Source organism: Pteropus medius, unplaced genomic scaffold (assembly GCF_902729225.1).
Source record: "Pteropus medius unplaced genomic scaffold, Ma_sr-lr_union100, whole genome shotgun sequence".
Taxonomy (NCBI): Eukaryota; Metazoa; Chordata; class Mammalia; order Chiroptera; family Pteropodidae; genus Pteropus; species Pteropus medius.
The window spans coordinates 9,867,333-9,887,111 of NW_024349796.1; the positions used below are offsets into that span (position 1 = coordinate 9,867,333).

Genomic DNA, 19,779 nt, shown 5'->3' on the forward strand with positions numbered 1-19,779 from the left:
GATGAGTGTAGCTTTAATTCTTTTGTTTTCACTATGTAACAAATCCATTTTTATTAAAATAACACAATTTATCCATTCTACTATTTATGAGTGTTTGGGTTGTTTCGCATATTTTCTACTGTGGGCAGTCTATGAGAAACACCCACCGCATAGATTCCAGTGCACATGTGTGTATTTTTCCTGGAAATAATGCAGTTGGGGGAAACAGGCTATGCCCATTTTGCTAGAAAAAGCTAACTGTGGAGAGTGGTTGTAATCTATGAATGAAATTGTTCCACAGTTCTACCACTGGGTGTTTTGCTACTTCATTTTTGTTAATCTGATAAATGTGAAATATTTCACATTTATTTTAATTAGCATTTTCATAGTCCTTACAGAGTTTGAGCATCCATCCATTTATGTACAGTCATTCTTGACTTTATTATGTAGCATGCCTATCCATGTTCCTGTCTCATTGATTTCTCTATGGAATTGTTAGTTGTTTTTTTAAGGACTCTTAATTGTTTATTATATATTTTGAATGCTAAACAATTTTTGGTTTTATATGTTATTAAAATGTGATATGTGTTATAAAAATATACTTTTACTATATTTTCACTGACATTATGGTACCTTTTGATGAACAAAAGTTCTTAGTGTAACATAGCTTAATTCACTTATCTTTACTACATAATTTGTGCTTTTCATGCCTTAAGACATTTTTTTCTACATTAAAGATATTCTTGTCTATTATTGTTCAAAGGCTTTATACTTCTGCTTTATATGTTTGTCTCTAATATCTTTGTTAACTGATTGTATAGACTGTGAAGTAGAAATCCATTTTCATTATAACTCAATATGGATCACTCAGTTTTTGAATAACTTTTATGGATTATTTTTTATTTCCCAGCTGATTAAAAATGCCCCCTATGATATATCAAATAACTATATATGAGTTTATTGCTGCTGCTGTTGCTTTGGGTTTTTCTAGTCTGTGTGTTAGTTCCCTTTTCTATTCCAGCCTAATGCCACACTGTTGTAACTTGGGTTTGGTAAGGGATACTATTTTTGTCACTCAAAATAGAAATGCATAAGGTTTCTAATATCTAATTTTGCAGCTGTGAGGGAGACACAGCCCCTAGCCTTTTACAGGTTGGGCACATTTGCCCTGAAATGTGGCAGAGCCCTTGAGACCCCAGATTCCAGCCATTTGAGAACATTCTAACTCTTAGGTGCCAAAGGCCACTGAATTTGAGAATTTCCAGAGCTTAGGGTTCACACCTGTTCCCTCCCTCCCACCCTGCCCCGTTAGACCCTACCATTTGGACTCTAGTACTTTTTCTTCTTTATTTTCATGGATGGGTATCATTTTGGCATATCTGAAGTAAATAGAAGGAGTGAGTTTCAACATATGTTCAATTCATCATCTTTAAAGTAAAAACAAAAAACAAAAAAACATTGCAAACTAACCTTTCATCTTAGTATATATATGTATATGATTAAAATTTGATTGTACTTATAGAATAAATCCAAATACAATTTAAAAATGTTTTAGAGTTGATGCATAGTTATATTACATCTGCAGTAATAAGTCAATATTTTCTCTGAATATATTTTCTCCAAATATAGTTGAACCCTGTGAAAATATTATTTTTACTTTACAGTCACATATTATTTTTATTAAAAATAGTACTATCCAGCTTCCTCATTCACTTGATTAGCCTTGCTTTTTCAATTCCTTCCATCAATATTTATTGAACACGAGGTCTAAATGTCTTTAGATTGTATCAAAACATTACAATTCTCACAAAAGACAGGTTTCTAGCTCCTGAATATAATCACATACTATAATAAGGGCAGTGAAAATATGTTGAAAATTTACTTTTTCAAGGTGACATCATGGAGAATAATATAAAACATCTTAAACTATTTTAAGGGGGATGATATATATTTAGATACATATATTTTTTCAAATGCGGGACTTTTTAAGACTTCTTGCTTTGTAACCACCATTCCCAAAATAATTGGAAAGAGCTTTGATGTTTTGTTCAATCTTTTGCCACAGATTTAAAAAGAGATATTATTTGCTTAAGATTGTTATTTTCTCAGAAGGAGCAAAATAGTTTCAATCATTTAAATCCAATTATGTGTATTTTACATCTAATTCATCCTTCAAATAAAATCAGTAAATTAGAGTTATTATTGTACCCAGATAGAGATTTCTCAGCTTGCAAAGGAAGGTAATTCTATCACCCAGGTTAAGAAATATCAAGCACCACTTTCAGGTAATAGATCCGGTATTCTTCAGATTGATTTGGCACCAGCTTGACCTTACATTTATACCCAAGCCATTTAAAATGAAAATTTCATTTCTTTTGGAAAGAGATGTGAATTCAGTGTGTGCAGAACGTTAAAATAGAATGTCATAAAGACTAAAAAATACTGTTTTTGAGAGATAGTATGATAGTGTGTAATATATATTTTTGCTAACTTGTTACTGAAATAACGGGACATGTATTGATAGCTCATTTATATGTACTATTTAAATTTAAGATGATTAACCTATTAAAAATTTAATAATAGAAATTATTGTTATTTTGGCCACAGAGAATTATAGAGTTATAGAGTTGTTCTCTATAACTCATAATGCCATACTTATTTTGGGTGGGGGCAGTTTATATTTGAAGCTGTAATGTTACGCAAATAAAATTTGAACATTATTATTATTTTCACTCATGTAGTAACACATTATTAATCTGAAGGTTAGTTATGCAATAGTTTTCATTGTCAAGGACAGAACTAAAAAGCTACAAAGGAAATTGGTGAAAAATAACCTGTAAGTTTTCTTCTACACAGCAGTCATGAAGTGGTTAAATGAGTCTTTTCTCCTTGCTCTCAAAGCACTGCTAAAGGAGAGAGTACTTTTTTTGTCAGTAGGAAATTTTTATCCCCGGAAGAAATAGAGATCTTTTAGAGTCAAGAAAGCTACAAACAAAAGAGATGATATTTTAGGCAGTAATCTATCTGAAAGATTTGTATGTTTTGTACTAAACCAATAAAACCTCTCAAGACCCTTTCCGTAATTCAAGGATAGTGTTGGAGAATGTAAGTTGTTTATGAAAGTTATAGATCACCTGAAGTCCATATGTCACATTGATTCTGTCGCAATAAGGGATTATCCCTATTATTTTCATTAAAAGTCACAAATCTCTGACTGTTTGACGACGATCCTAGAACCGTGCTAAATGCATCATTTTACACAGCACTATCATATCAACCTCACACCACTATGTAACAGAAAACACGATTGCCTTCATTTTCTAGGGGAGCAAAATGAGAATCTGAAACATCCAAATATCTTTCCAAGTCACATGGCTAATAAATGTTACACAAAGACATCACGGCCGTCCTAACTCCATCGCCTGGCCTTTTTACACTGTAGAAGCAGAATTACAAGAGCGGTTGAAACAGAGTGGTTGAATTTCTTAGACATACAACATGTCAACTTTGTTTTTTATGCTAGTTACAGAAAGGCAGTTGTGAAGGAGGTCTATATTAGTCTGATGCAGACCTACATACAACATAAGAGTGAACAGAATAGCTTGCAGTTGTCTCCAAATGCAAAGACAACACAAGCAAAACTAAAAATGTGGGACCGTACCCAGCTAAAAAGCTGCTGCACGGCAAAGGAAATCAACAAGAAGGCAACCTATCGAATGGTAGGAAATAATTGCCCTCAACAATTGGCCACCATTTTTTTCATTCACAAATTCCTTGGAGAATATATAAATTGTGTACAATATGAGGATATAAATATATTGGGTATCTATTTAATTGTAAAGAAAACAAAGCATATTCATTTGAATTACAAGAAAACAAAGGTAGACCTGAGTCAAATGCTTAATAAGTTTTTGAATCAGGCGACCTGCAGTTACACATATTTAATATTCTTAAAAAGTGCAGGTTTATTCAAAATTGAACTACTCTCCTTTTCAAATAACTTATTTAAGTCAAATATTAAGGTTCGAAACATTCTAAGGAAATGCCTCAGTCCAGCCTGAAGTACTGTGAATTATTTGATAGCGAAACTCTTAATAAACTCTGTTCTGACCCAATGGTCAGGAGTTAATTGGTATTCAAATCTCCCTTACTTGCTCATCTACCAAGAAAAATAATCATCATTTTGCTCCTCCTCTCAAGTAGGGAACATGATGTTTAATGCTTATTCCAATTAATGATTCTCCACATCTTTAGTTTTTGTTCATTTCCAGAGAAAATATAATTGTTCTTTTCTGCAAATGCGGTAAGACTAGAATTTGTCGCTGTGACTTTATGCCAGTTCGTTAAAAGTCTGCTTAATCTTCAACTTTAACCTTTTAATTTATCTTCAGGCTTAGTTAATATCTATTATTTTGCTTTGGTAATATAGATAAAACTAAAAGTATCTTAACAGCACATGAAGAAATTATTTATTAAATTGAAAAATGGATGACATGAGGTTAATTTAATAGGGAATAAAATAATTCTGCTTTCTGTCTCCAAACCTGACAGGTGTCCTCAGGGAAGGAAACTTCATACAAGTCTTTTTATAAACACATGTTTTAATGTCTTTTGGGGAACCAGAGATGAAGTGGTAAGGCCATGTGACAGGTATATTTTTAAATGAAACAAAACTGTGCTGAGCTAGTTTTTCAAGGTTATTTACCATTTATTATTTCCACCATCACTTTATGAGTTACAGATGTGCCATATGCTCGCCAACACTTGGCGTGGCCCGTCTTTAATTTTAGCCATTTTTATAGATATGTAATGGCACTTCATGGTATTTTAAATATGTATTTCTTAAATGGCCAGGGGTATTCAGCCACTTTTCTTATATTTATTTGCTACTAAAATTTTTGTTAAGTGCCTATCTAATTTTTTTTTTTTTAAATCGGGTTCCAAATTAGTTATGAGTTCTTTATATGTTCCAGGCACGCATATTTTATGGGATACAAGTCTTGCAAGTACTTTCTATCAATCTGTCAGTCTGTAGCTTACATGTTTATTTTCATAACAATGACTTCATAATATTTTTTTAATGCCTACCACACCTGCTATTCCCAGGCAGTCTTCCATCCAAGTACTAACCAGGCCCAACTCTGCTTAGCTTCCGAGATCAGACGAGATTGGGCACGTTCAGAATGTCATGGCCATAGACCATAATATTTTTTTAATATATTTTTTAAAATTTTGTTGAAATCCAGTGTACTGATAGTTCTGTGGTTTTCAAGTCAGATTTTAAAATATTTGCAAAAAACATTTCCTCCTATGGTTTCTTCTAGAAGTTTTATAGGTTTACATTAAAGTCTATGATAAATGTAGTTTTTGTACATGATATGAAGTGAATATAAAGGATGATTTATTTATATGTAGGGTAGCTATATACAATATACAATAATAATTGGATAGCTATATATAGAACATATATAGGATATATATAGCTATCCAATTATTTCAGGACATTTGTTGAAAAGATTATTATTTCCCAATGTATCTGGTATATTTTGAAAATGAATTGATCCTAATATACATAGATTTATTTATTGATCTTCTGTTCTTTGTATCTATAGTGTGACTTCATGTGAATGTACACTTTTTTTTATTACTATAGCTTTATAATAAATGTTTAACTCAGGTAGTATTCTAGGATTAATTTCCTCCATCAGCAAGATAATGCCCTTTTGTTTACTCTTCTCCTGTAACTTGAACTACACAGCTTTCCTGGGTGGCTAGTGAGACCATGGCCTATTTTCAGGCTTAGGTGAGAATGAACGTTCACTGTGCTCCTTTCTGGTAGTTCTTGACCATCTTGAGTAGTTTCCTCCAACACATACCCTGATCTGTAGCTGAAGAACTGAGTAGAAAACTCTGCAGGCCTGTCTTGGGAACTCAAGCCACCTTACCTCCCCCCACCCCGGCTGTGTCTCTTCAGCTCAGGAAGGACTGTCAAGTTCTACCCTTGTTCCTCCCGCCTGCATGTGGCTGGGAAACTTTCTCTAGACAGAAAATAAAGGTATTGCTGGGCTCCCTCAATGGTTTCCTGTCTCAAGCATCACTGTTCTGAGCAGCCTGGTGTTCAGTGGCCGAAAACTGCTTTCTCAGTTTTTGTCTGAATAGTTAATTCTTTCCAACTGTATTGCTAATCTCATCTCTTTTACTTCTTCTTGTCTAGAGGTAGAATTCAATGTATTTCATTTTTAATTTCTTTTCCTGCAAATCCTAAGTTTTCTGTAATGTGAAGGTTTTGGTTTGCAAATTAAAGAAAGGAATAACTATCACTTTAAAAAGGGATATAAGTGTATATAATGAAATCATTACATTATATGTAATATATGTGTAAAATAGGCATAATAATAATTCAGGCAGAAATGTTACTTTTTGACAATAAAATAAAAGACATACTGTGTGCAAAGAAATCATTAATTTTTAAAATAAATTTCTTATACATATGTTGGTTATGTATATTCTTCCAGTTTCTACATATGTACATGAAAATGTCACTAAAAAATCTTTTTAAAACAACACATGATGAAATTAATCTTTAACCTTAACGGATAATAATATTTATGTCACTGAATGATTTTTTAACATGATTTGGGTACTTCATATCAATATTGCCTTTCTAAATTTTTATGTTCGGCTTTTTATAATTTTTGGTTTGTTGCCTGCCAAATTTAGGAAAATTCAGTCAAAAAAATGCATCATGTTTTAATTTTGCCTTTTTAAGTAGTGTGAATTCTGAAGAATTAAGGAACAACTTTTCACTGTGTATTTGTTATATTATGTTTCCCTTCAGGTATATTTATATTCATAAAAATACCTTATTATAATTTTTGAATTTGGAATTTTCAACATTTGCTATATACTCAGACGAATTATCCCTTTGAATATGCTGTAAGGCAATTACTTGAATAATAAGGATGGTGCATACTCTTTCTTTGCTCAGAATCTTGCAGGGAAAGAAAATAATTTGTTGAAATTAGGTTCTCTGTATTCTCATGGAAAAAACTCAGATTTCCATCCATTCTCACTGGAGATTATCTGTTTTTATTTGCTTGTTTGTTTGTTTGTTTATCTAACTTGTCAAGTATCTTAGTAGTTAAGGTTGCAGGCCCTGGAGTCATACTGTTTGTACCAAACACCATTTTGAGAGTTATAACCTGTATATAACCTCAGATAAGCAATTCAGCTTTTCTGTGCCTCTCTTACCCCTTCCATGTAATGGGAGAAAATAATGGTATCTAGTACATGGACTGTTATAAAGATGGCAAATTGAAACCTTTGTAAAGCGCTATGATGATTAACTGCTATGATAGAACCGTGGTAAGGGCTATGGTGATTATTCCTTAGTGTGGGGCTGAGTTTTTCTAGAGGCTAGTGGCGTTCCTTGACTGTGACCTTTTTCTCCATCTTCAAAGCCAGCAACTTAGCATCTCTTAGCATCTGCTTTCATTGCTGCATCTGTTTCTCTGACCACAGCTAGGAGAAGACTGCTTTTAGGGCCTGAGTCCACCTGGATAATCTAGGATAATCTCACCAGGTCAAAGTATTAATTAGATATGCAAAGTCCCTCCGGCTGTTTCAGATCACATGATCATGAGTTCCAGGGGTTAAGATGTGGCCATTCTAGGAGGAGCCTTTATTCTGCTTACCCATTTAGTCTGTTATTTTATTCTTTCATGTGAACTTAAGGAGCAGTTTTAAGTTCTACACATGCACAAAAAAGGTTTTATTAGAGTTACATTTAAAGTATTTAGAGAGAGTTCCAAAATACGGAATCAGACAATCCTGAGTTAGGAGGTAGTTGATGTTTCTGGGCTTTTTTCTAAACACTGGGTGACGGTCCGGGGAGAACTATGGTTGACTGCTTCAGTTATCCGTCAGTATTTAGTCAGATGAATGTGGCAAAAGCCAGGAAGGATGTGGTTATGGGCCACACGGTGTCCCCCTATGATGGACATGCTGAAATCCTAAGCAGCAACACCTCAAAATCTGACAGTATGTGAAGGTAAGGTCTTTGAAGCGGTAATGAAGTTAAAACATGGTCTTTACGGTGTGCCCTACTCTGACTGGTGACCACATTAGAAGTGGGACTATGGACACAGAGGGGACACCATGTGGGGACACAGCGAAAGGCAAAGGGAGAGGTGTCAGGAGAAACTAAACCCACCAACACCATGATCTTGGACTTTTAGCCTCTAGAACTATGAGAAAACACATTTCTATTGTTTATACCACCCAGTCTTTGGTATTTTGTTTAGGCATCCTAGTAAACCGATGTGAAGTAAAATAAATTATTTTATTTCGTTTTGTAGTTCCCATGTGGCCTTCCCCAGCCAGCCAAAATTACAGGGTCTCCCTGACCTAGCTCTGAGAGAGAAGTGACTGGCTTCTATTTATTTATCTATTTATTCTTATTTATTTTATTCATTATATACCCCACCTGAAATTAGTATAGGAGATCCTGCAGCTTGTGATATTTTTGTTTTACTGTTACATCCTCAAATCTAAGGGAGATGTGAGTTACTTTAATAATCAAATAGATAAGAAAAAATGCAACAATTTCACGTTTTCTGATAACCTTGTGAGTGAAACTTAAAGCCTTTCACTGGATCAGACCATCAAATAATGACAAATATTAAAGATGTATGATAAAACCAATTTGTGACTGAAATAAGAACTCTCCTAGCTTGCTATTGGGAATGAAATTTGTTGCAACTATTTTGTGGACCAAATTGACAGTATTAGTATAATTGAAAATAGAAATACCGTAAGATCAAGCAATTCTGTGACAGGTATTTTCTTTAAAGAAACTCTCATTGTGGTTAAATGAGACAGGAAAAGGAGTTTACCAGTGAAAATTGCTTAAGAAAGGATTCGAAAATCGGTATATGTAATATTTTTCACAATGATACAGTAATTAATAAGAGTTATTTTGAAACAGCAGAAACAGTTTCTATGAACAGACTTGTGAGTGGAGAAAAAAGTTGTGGAATTACATGCAAGTGTACCATTAATATAAAAAAGTAGACACTTATAAACTAATAATGTTTGTAGATACTTATAAATATACATTATATAAATTATGTAATAATTCATATATATCATGTTATATATATTTATTATATATCAATTATGAAAGTGAGAACATAAGCAGGCATACTACATTTATCAGGGAATATAGAATACTTCAAATATATCAGTTGGGTATTTACTGGATTTCCAGATTCTGCTCTACACTTATCCACACTACTTTGTGTCCTAGTAAGATGATGTTTGCTTGTCCTAACAGTGGATTTATTTGCCATCCCTTACCTTCTCTTTGGGTTTGGCCTCCCTAAATCATTGGCAAGAGGTTCGCTTGCCTGCTCTGCCCTTAATGCCTCTTTTAGGAGCATCTTCTCAGAACTTACTAAAGGAGGAGGTTTTTATGGTATTTCATACAATGTAAATTAGACCGTGTGAGGCTAATAGTTAGATTCAATTGTGTTTACTCCGGTTCCTGTCATACTGAAGTGACTAGACTTTTGTAGCAGTGGGATTTTTTTTTTTTTTTGACAACTTGATTATGACATTGTTGGAAGCAATACCTTGTGGTGTTAAGATGCCATATTATAAGGTAGTTTCTATCATCTGAATCAATGACTAATCAATGGTGCTTTTTCTCACAAACAAAATAAATGTATTTAAAACAAATTGTAGAAATAGAAGTTGATCACTCTTCTTTTTTTAACCTAATATTTAATTTGGAATTTTTTTCTGTATCTTTCAAATAATCCACATGCAAATTTTATTTCATTTCCCTATGACTGACTTTCATCTCATCTGATTTAGACTTTATATTACTAGGGTATATAGCCAATGTTTAATTAAATTGTAAATTTAAATTGCTCCTTTTTCACAGAATACAAAGGGCAAAAGAGGAATTACATAAATGAACTGTGCCATTGGTTATAAATTTCAAGAGGAAACAGAAACAGATTATGTGATACATGATCTGAGCACAGAAACAGATTATGTGATACATGATCTGACCTTAAGCAGTCAGAGCATCCGCAGAAAGAGCAAAAATAGATCTCCCAGATCTGGGCACAGGTAATGTGGTGACCTCCAAGATCCAACTGTGCAAACCGCTCCACTCCAAGTGCCTGTGTCTCCTGTGAATTTCTTCTCCTATATTCTTTTACCCTTGACCTAGGCATGGTAATTGATGCTATGGTTACTCATAGCAACATCTTTTTTTTTTTCTTTTTTTTGCTCTTTAAGCCATCCATTAATTGGGTAATTAATCATTTGTAGTATAACTATCTCTCTTTCAAATAACTGGCATGGATTTTTCTTTCTTGTTGGACTCCAATAAATACACTTGTAGTTCCACTGTAAACTATATTATTTTTATAGTATAAGTCATGGAATTATTCAAATAATAATTCTAAAATTGTTCAGTGATTACAGTTCTTTTAAATGGACTACACTGTGCCTTAAGCCATGTCTTACAAGTGTGCTTATAATGGCATAATTGTCTAAGAGTCTGAAGGTAACATTAAATATTAACGCTTTGAATCAGTCAGCAAGTATTGCAGATCCCAGGTTTCATGACGCAGTCTCCACTGGAATTAAAAGCACATTAAAAGGTTTTTCTAATGTGTTGGCTTTTTCAGAATGCATAGAGTTTTATTAAGTTCCTATCAGAATTTAAAAATGCATTGAAATGTCATGAGTTTCATATGTCAACTCCTTGATTTATAAGTCTGTAAAATATATATTTCATGAGAAATTTGCATTGTTACTCCAGAAGTCACTCATTATATTAATGTGCTCATACCATATGTAGCACAATTAGAAATCACTTTGTATGAAGTCGCTGACTTGAAAATCACATCTGCTGGCTTAAAATTGAATATAATGTAAAATATACATCTGTTTATGCCTAGGATGTGACCAGAAGTTTCTAATTAAGAATCTTTACTGAATATATAAAGCTCATGCAGCAAAACCATTTAGAATATAGTAAATTAGTCAAATTGGTAGGAACTGTGCTTATATTTATCACAAAAGTCGACTACATAGCTGTGGACTAAACTATAAACTGACATATCTGGATAAGTTACCTAAAATCTATGTTCCTTAATGTCTTTGTATTTATGAAATAAATGGAGTCTAAAACATATGAGTTGCAATTTTCTAAGACTTGTGGCCAAAGCTATCTCACTGATGATTTTGAATTAAATTCTTTAGAAGAATATTATTGCAATAACAGCAACTTTACTTGTATCTTTTTAACCCAATCTTGCTAAGAATTATTAATTAGAAGATGTGAAAATTTATCATTTGTTTTTATTTCTACTACAGTGATCAAATAGTTCTTATTTATTAATCCATTGTATTATTTTAAGTATTATCACAATGTTGAATTATATTCCTGAGACAAACCTCCTTGTTTATAAAATAGTGAAATTATTTTAATATACTTCCTGGATCCATTTATTAATATATTAGATAATAGTTCTTATATGCATAAGATTGGATGATAATTACTTTTTGATGCAGTATATACCTGCTTATGTAGAAATGCATCAGAGAGTTTTATATTGTTTAAAAACTGTCTTGATCTTAAATATCCAAATTGGCAAATAAGAATATATCTTTCAAGTGATTCTTAGGTAAAGTTAATATAGAAGAAATATACCTAAATAAATACCAGAATTCAATATACGATTCTAGTACAATGATATATGGATGAAACCTCAAGTTTATTAAAAATTAATAGAATGTCATAATTTCAGGTGGTTTTTAATTAGACGTAGTTTACATACATATAGTGAAATTTATACTTTTTAAATGTATAGTTTGATGCTTTTGACAATTTACCCTACCACCTAACCACCAGACAAATCAATATACAGAATATTTTCATCGTCCCATAAGGCTTTCTTATTCGCTTAGCCGTCAGTACACTCACTACTTGCCTTAGGCAAACATTGACTTTTCTCTCTATATAGATTATTTTTGCCTCTTCAAGATCTTCATATAAACATTAGAAATACAATATATATACTCTATTCTGTGTGGCTTTCCTTCACCACTGTGCTTTTAAGTTATATGCATATTATTTCATGTATCAATGGTTTGTTCTATTTTATTGCCAAGAATATTACGTTGTAGAGATACCTCAATTTGTTTATCCATTCATCTGTTAATAGCTGTTTAGATTTTTTTCAGTGTTTTCCTTATACGAATGAAGTTTTCAGTGAACATTTATGCAGACGTTTGATGGATTTATATTTTCATTGAGTTAATACCTAGGAGTGGAATAATTGGGTCACATGGTATGCTGGTGATCAATGTATTGTCTCCTAGCTCTAAATTCACCGTCCATCACTTGCTCTGTAAAGGTGAAACTGGACCATATAAAAATGATCTTCTGCTTCCCGGCATGAACTTAAGCTTTGTCAGTAGAAAACACTGGGATAAACATTAAAGGGGATGAATTTTCCTTTCTGGTGATTCAGGAGTGCTCTAACAGTTTCCCACAGCACAGACAGCTTCTCCAGCACCAGGTCCTTTCAGCGGGGGAAGTTTCTAGAGCACCCGCCTTCTCTCGTGCAGTTGGCTTCTCCATCATCTGGCTCATGCAGGTGCCAGCTCACATCCAGTGTCCACGGTGCACTGTGGTCGGCGTTACCTAGGGACAACCAGCTTCCCCTTAACCAAACCCCTCAGGTGGTTTCATAGTACCTCCAGTGCATAGCTTCTCCTGGACCCTAGAGGGCATATTTTCAGTCAGGAATCAAAGCCTCCTCTCAGCCATCCATCAAGTCATAGCCACGCCCTCTCCAGTAGGTTCTAGACTGGAGCCTAGGGTGGGGAGAGGGTAGGTTTTTTTATATCTTCTGTCTTAGGCTTTTTGGTCATGCTTGCTCTTTAAATGAATGATTTCTGTATTCTTTGGAGTTCTCTCTATTCTTAATAATCCATCTCTCATTGTTCCCGCCTTCGACAGCAAATATTTGTTCTGTCACTATGAAATTTTCCCTGTTTAAATTACTTTATGACTTATTTCTCCTGGTCATACTATGTAAAATATGACGCTTTTGTTTTTGATATTTCTTCCCTCTCCACTTTTCCCACTACTGGATTGAAAGGTATACAGAGCAATTTTGATTTTGATTTTATTGTTCCTAAGTTGTATCTTACTATTATCTAGTATTTAGTTTTGTTCTTTTATTTACATTATTTTCTATTACTTAGACATGATGATGACTTTAAGTTTCCTTTCTTTCAGGGGTTACAGGCTTGACTATTATTACTTCATGTATTTTATCTAGTTTATAGTTCACAATGGAAGAGTTTATTCATTACGAGTTACTATGTCATGGCCAGAAGCAGAACTCTTGACACCATAATTTCGAATGCCCCAAAACAGATGTATACAGTTAAAAAAAAATTGCTCCAAGCCATATCAGTGAGTATGGGTGCCTGGGAAATTATTAGAGGCAAGAAAAGATTGACAGCATTGAAAGAAGCTATAACAACTATATTAATTATTTGGGTTTTAGAAAGTGATATTTTAGGCATGCATTCTTAGTATAATGGGTAATATATATATAATGTCTATATAATATCTATATAATATCTATTAGCCATTATGTGTATATGTATGTATATATGTGTATATATATGTGTATATATATATGTGTATGTATATCTGTGTGTGTGTGTGTGTGTGTGTGTAGTGTTTGAAAATATCAGGGGAGGGTGTTTGTGTAGCCATGTAATGCTTTTTATGATTTTCATTTAAAACATAAAGAAAAAGTTCTTGTTAGCTTTTTCACACATAACTTGTCATTTTAAGCCAGAAATCTCTGCATCCATTCCAACTGAGTTATAGTCTTCTATTTCAAGTTACTTATATAGCATGTTTACCCATTTGTCCTCTAGATGCACCCAAAATGCCAGTATAAACTCACTATATTTCTTTTCAAAATCCGTCCTTTAGAGTTGAGCTTAAGAATGACACCTCCCCGTCTTTGCCATTATTCTCTCATCAATCACAGGGTCACATACATTACACCGTCTTTGCATTTTTCATATCACCCATGACCTTCCTGCCACCACCGGTTTAATTCAGATTCTCATTATAACTCCCATTGTACTGCTGGTCTCTCACCATTCTTCCAGAGTTGCCCGAATAATATTTCCAAGAGCAAATGCAATCATACAGCTTTCCTTCCCAAGGAGTTCTTGGGATAACAGTGAACTTGACAAATCAATTCAAAATTGGAAAACTGATCTCTTCTCAGCTCCTGTTACTCTGCTACATTATTATGTGCTTTCTTCCAACCATACTGTTTTTTTTTTTTTAATCTCAAAATGTGTTATAATTTCTGCAGCCTTTAGGTTATTACAAGTGCAGCTCCTCTGGTGCTGTAGCCCTTTGAACCTCTTTGCTGTTATTAAACTTTGCTCCTGTGGACCTCACTTAACGATGCACCAATCCCCAAAAGCTCTTGCTATCCACCTCCTTTTTGAGATTTTATGTCTATTTTAAAGAGCTAATATCACCTAGAGATAGATCTATTGAAGTACTTATCAAAGTGGATTTATTCCAATTTTCCATTTAAATGTTTCCCCCTTTTGATCATCTTTCAAGAAGAACCAATTTTAATAGACTTTGAAATACTGGCATTTAACAAAATATATTCCACACAGAGTGCTGTATTTTAAAAATACTCTTTTGATGAATAATCTAAAAAGGCTTGAAGACATAATGGCATAATACAACATATCAAATGCATAGTAATATTTTCATCCTATGAACCAAAATAACTAGAAGTTTGTTTAATGTGCTTAATCCATGCCCTCTGCTATATTTAGTCACTATTAAACAGTTAGACTTTAAAATAACCCTCTATAGAAAAGATAAATAGGACAGTGGATGAATCCCATAGGACACCAAGTCACCATAAAATAGATTAAATGAGAGACAAACTTTCAAAGAACATAGAAGGTGAAGGACACTACTAAGTTGTGTAAAGAAAAAATAACGTTTTCATTTATTCCTCACAATATGTTCCTTGGAGACAAAAAAAAAGTATCTGAAGCTTGATCTATGTATTAGGGAGAAATAGAAACTGCATGCTCAGGGGACTATAGCTAAAAATAAATAAATCGGTTATGTTTATTTTAAAACACATTCTATATCCTTCTGGTGGCTTTTTGATTCCCACCATGGTATTAAAAATGGTAGTTTATAACTTTTCAGCACTTGATCTCAAATTATAGCTCATGAGTATTAGAATAGAAAAAAAAAGTTTTGCATGCTATAGCTTGGAACTCTGTATAAATAAATAAATATTAAAATCAGAAAAGCAAATATTTTTTTCTATATTTTGTTTAAACTCACTGATCTTATATGCCCCACATACTGAATAATAGGGAAAGAAAGTAATTTTAGACCAACCATTTTAAACCTAGTGGAGAGAGATATAATAAATTTAAACTATTCTTGTACTCATTAGGTTGTGGTTAGTTACTGTAGTGAAGACAAAAAATCTCCCTTAACTGAGACACAAACAAGGTAGAAGAGTAGGGTCTCCTTTCCTTTTCACGGATGGGAGGTCAGAAGTTAAGCAGCCACTGTGGAGTGGTGGTGCCATGACACTCAGGGACCTTGCATCTCGTTGCTCTTCCCCTTTGCCAGCCATGGGCCAGTGGCCTTGCCAGGTAGAATGGATGGCCGAAAACTGTAGGATTTTGTTGTTGCTCTTGGTGTGATCTGTTGTTTGTTTTTTAACCCTTTGTTTGGCTCTATGCAACATTAAAAATCAGAGATGATATTTTAAAGTAGACGAGGGAAAGCGTATTGAAAAACAAATTGTATTTAAATTCTTTTTAGACAAAAACATTCTTTTCCTGTGAGTCCTTACCTCCTGCCCGTTCTTTTTTCTGCAAAATGGTTATTTATTTGGGTGTAGGGGATGAAATTTGACTTCGGTAACCTTATAAGGGCGAGGACCTTTTTTCTTCGAATACTATGCGTCTTTATAGGATTTTGCTACAAAGTGATTGTGCTGGGCTATCTCCTAGACTGGTGATTACTGAGATGCAAGGGGCATATTTTTGATCACGCTGCTAATACATTCTGCTGTTTTTGAATCTGGCCTAATATTAGGCCTATTTTCTTCAGATTTGGTCATAACTTGGGTTATGACTTTAATCCAGCTTAAATTTATGTCATTCACACTTCTTTGCACTATTCCCTCAGGCTAAAAAGGTGGAATCCCCCCTCTTCTTCCCTGGCTTGAACTGTATTATGAAAAATGAATAACCAAGTCAATAACCTCTATCAGGTTCCAAAGTTCTACCTCTAGGAGAGCTTCAACTGTAACGGCAAGAGTCATCTTGATGTGGGATATCGGATGCTGTGTTCTGGTCTCTGTTACCCTCTCTTATGCCTGTAAAACCCAAGGGCAAAGGAAAACATGTTTTTAAAAGGAGACTGCAATGTAATAGTTTAGCATTTATGAAATTTATACCTGATGCATATACGTATAATGGAATAGCTATTAAATACAAGTATTAACTAATTCAGAGACCATATTCCATTCATGTTAATTGAATTATTTTTTCATATTTTCTTTATCGGTTTTTCTTCAAGTTGTGTTTTAATTTCAAACAATTTTTACTTATTCTTTAGGCATTCTGATAAATCGTCTAATAAAAAGCAGATTTCCGCAAAGGAAAGCCACAGGCTCTAGAAGAAAGTGAAACTTCTTAGATTCAAAATTTTAATATATATTTTATATACACATATAAATATATACATTTTACATATATATATTTTTTAATTCAAATTTTGTCTTTTTTCTAAAGTTTCATCTTCCTAAAATGTGCCACATTCTGAAACTTTGTATTTGTAATAACTGTGCATATTTTAGATTATAAAAGAAATGTAAGGTGTAAAATATTAAATGCAGGGAGGTTAGTAGACCCCTAGTTTGCTATAATTTAGCGCATGCACAAATGCACACACACACACACACGCACAAACACACATACAATGTGTAATATTTTTGCACATTTAAATCAACTTGTAGCAATTTGTGGACTCATTTACATCAAATGAGTCTGAATGAAGATTGTCAGGGTATTTTAAGTTATGTTTTAAGATATATCATCCAGAGACCCAGAATTTTAAGATAGAGAAGCAATGTAATTTTAGGCATTTTTTCTTGAAGGGGCTAAGTGTATCATACCCCCGGGAAGAAAGGTAAACATAGTTTTTACTGGCCAGAGTTTGGACTATGGTCAAGGTTACCGTTAGCCCAAACCCATCCTTGCTTTGAATTAGTATGGAGTTGTCTGGAAACTAATTACTTAGCATTTTTCCAAAAGCTACATTTTAAGTCCCTTCCCCCATCTCCCCAAGCCAACCCCACCCCATCTAAGTCTTCTTACAGTAGGTGTGGCCATGTTGCTTGTTATTACCAATAGAATGGAGCCAACATTGTGTGTTACTTTGAGGACAAGGTTATTAAAAACAGAATTCCTTCTTCCTCCATCTCTTTCCCATTTTATTATATGCATTAAGATGTTTCTGAGCCCCTAGATTTGGTAATGATAAGAAAATGGAAGGAACCAGGGTCACTGAATAAACACGTGGAAGAGAGATGCCCCTAACATAAATAGCCATCTTGAATTGTCAACAGTGAGACAAGCTTCTGTGTGCTCGAGCCATTATATTTTTGGTATATTTATTATGAAAATAGAGATAACTGTAATTAAATCTTTCGTTATTATACCTGCCAAAACACATGAATAAATAAATGACAACCTTGTGAATGGAGGATAAATAGATGTTTTACAATTCCCCTTCATTTCCGCATATTCAGAAACCCTCACTACCTATGTATGTATATATATTTGACATCTGCTTTTATAAGTAACTAGGGTTTCCACATTACCATATGTCAGGGTGATACTATATAACAGCAAGAAACAATTACATGACCATTGTAAGGATATATTTTTTCTCCACACAATCATTTTAAGATTAAATAATATTGGCATTATCCAAATTATTTGTGCTAACCTTGTTACCTAAATTGCATAGCATAAAAACAAATGTATGACAGCATGTACAACACACATTCAAGAAAATAAATTGTTTTTAAATTCATATTTAGTGCTGCCATAATGCGTCAAGCCAAATTTAAAATGATATCATCAGCAAATGAAGTCATGTCTGTGTGATAAGAGACAAACAATTAGATGGATTCAGGGTTTGTTTTTATCTAATTGATAGCCACAGCATACGCAATTTCACTTTCACGTATAGATGTGAAAGTTTCCAAACTGAAATGTACATTTTTTTCCATGCGCCATGTCAGTAGTGGAGATCACATGGGTATGGTTCTAAAAATAGAAATTTCAGTGTCCGCTGAATAAAGTTGTCAGATTTTATATGTGTGTATGGGGCACAATTTTCCATTTACCCATAGTCAACATTTTTTAAAAGTGGCTAGAGGAAAAAAGTTACAATAACATTCTTACATTTTAGCAAATTTTTACATGGAAAGCAGTGTGTTTTCATAATTTAGAGTATCACCTCCATACTACTCGTTGAATCATATGCTTTTATCAATATTACATCCTAAAGTTTCACCTTGATTGCTAAACGATAGCATTTCATTTTTAATGTTTTATTATGTGTGTGTGTGTGTGTGTGTGTGTGTAATCTCTCTGAGGATTTTTCAAGTTTTATATTCCATAAATAATAAGTAGAAAGGCTGTTTGTCATCAAGAGTTTAATTTCACTATTGAAAGATGATCTACTTCTAGTTAACAATGAAGTCAGTTTTGATTTGCCATTCTCATTCTACTATATACATGATTGAACTTAACACTATAAAATGTCACAATGTCTTGGGTTACATACAATGGAGGATAAATAGATGTTTTACAATTCCCCTTCATTTCTGCATATAGTATCAACCTGACATATGGTAATGTGGAAACCCTAGTTACTTATAACACATTACATACAATGTGTTACATGTATTTATTATACAGTAGGCAAAATACATCAATTCACCTCCTATCTCCATCGTGACACGTAAATCACTGTACTTTGGTCAAAGTCCCCTACAAGGTTCATTTTTCACATTAAATGGACATATTAGGCCAGCTAACTCCAAGTATCAGCACCTTTTGAAATGGTTCACATCTTCCTCTTTATTTGAAATGCTCTCTACACTTAGCGCCTAGAATTGAAAATTCCCCTCTTGGTACCAGAAGCTTCAGTTCCTCCAATATCTAAGTGTGTTTTTCTTTTATTCTGGGACTTAGATTCCCTATATACTCTTCCTCTCAGAGGAAGAAGCCCTTTCAGCTGTAATTAACAGTTATTATATTGGAGCCCTGTTGGTGTGGTGATTAAGATGTGAGAGAGAGCTGGTCTGTAATCTGATGAAATCTAAGTCTTCTAGTGAGCTTGTGTCCCAGGATCGTGACCTTTCTGAGTATTCCTCTCATGGTGCTTCCTTGGCTGCAGTATTTCTAATCCATTTCCTTGAATCTCTGAGCCCTGTAAACTGTGTCTCTAACCACCTCCTCAGGAAGTCGGGAGGAGGCCCCTTTCCTCAGCTGCAATAACATTTAAGAACTGCACTCTGGCAACTTTCTTATTGCTGGAATAATGGAGAAGGTGTTTGGTGTATTTTACAGTGATCTCTTCCCTGCCCTCTGCCAGGGACA

General features: G+C 33.7%; 1 pseudogene; it reads right to left on the bottom strand.

Annotated features, from left to right (window-relative positions):
• Positions 1–5,060: 5,060 nt before the first annotated feature.
• LOC120619380 (uncharacterized) lies at positions 5,061–5,179 on the bottom strand (annotated as a pseudogene).
• Positions 5,180–19,779: the final 14,600 nt, after the last annotated feature.